Source organism: Varanus komodoensis, unplaced genomic scaffold, assembly GCF_004798865.1.
Source record: "Varanus komodoensis strain SLA01 unplaced genomic scaffold, ASM479886v1 scaffold7_3, whole genome shotgun sequence".
Lineage (NCBI taxonomy): Eukaryota > Metazoa > Chordata > Lepidosauria > Squamata > Varanidae > Varanus > Varanus komodoensis.
The window spans coordinates 3,977,531-3,978,307 of NW_025336480.1; positions in this window are offsets into that span (position 1 = coordinate 3,977,531).

Genomic DNA, 777 nt, shown 5'->3' on the forward strand with positions numbered 1-777 from the left:
GAGGTTTTCAAACTATGTAAGCGTAGAATATATATCAGGGGATTGCAAATCATTGCTGGTGGCTTCTGTTAGTAATATTTTGTATATCTCTTCATTGCTCAGATGCTGTATAATTCCAAAAAGTTAAATTAACTGAAATTCCTTATTAGCCATTCAAGAAGCCCAATATTGTAGATTGGCTTTAACTGTACTGACACAGACTGTGATCTGCACCATTCTTGTGATGTTATGCCAGTGCAGACACTTCCGATGAAATCCTGTTCCGAAGTACATTTCTTTGTGTTCAGCAAATTTAATTACTGAATTATATACTTTAGAAACATAGAACATAGAAACATAGAAAACAGAGCGAGTCAGAAGGGGTCTCCTGGGCCATCTAGTCTGACCTCTGGCACCAGCTGGCTCCACTCACGACATGCCCACCATGTGGATGTCCAGTCTATCCTTGAACACCCGCACCGATGGGGCCTCAACGACCTCTTGTGGAAGCCCATTCCACACCCTCGGGGTCCTAACTGTCAGGAAGTGCCTCCTGGCATCCAAATGGAACCTTGGCTCCCTGAGCTTTGCTCCGTTGGAGCACGTTCTGCCTTCCTCTGCAGGGGAGAACAGGTCTCTACCCATCTCCATGTGACATCCCCTCACATACCTGTATGTCGCCAACAGATCCCCTCTGAGTCTCCTTTTCTCCAGGCTGAAGAGACCCAGTTCCCTCAGTCTCGCCTCATACGGCATCCCCTGCAAACCAGCCACAAGGTTGGTGGCTGGTTTGCAGGG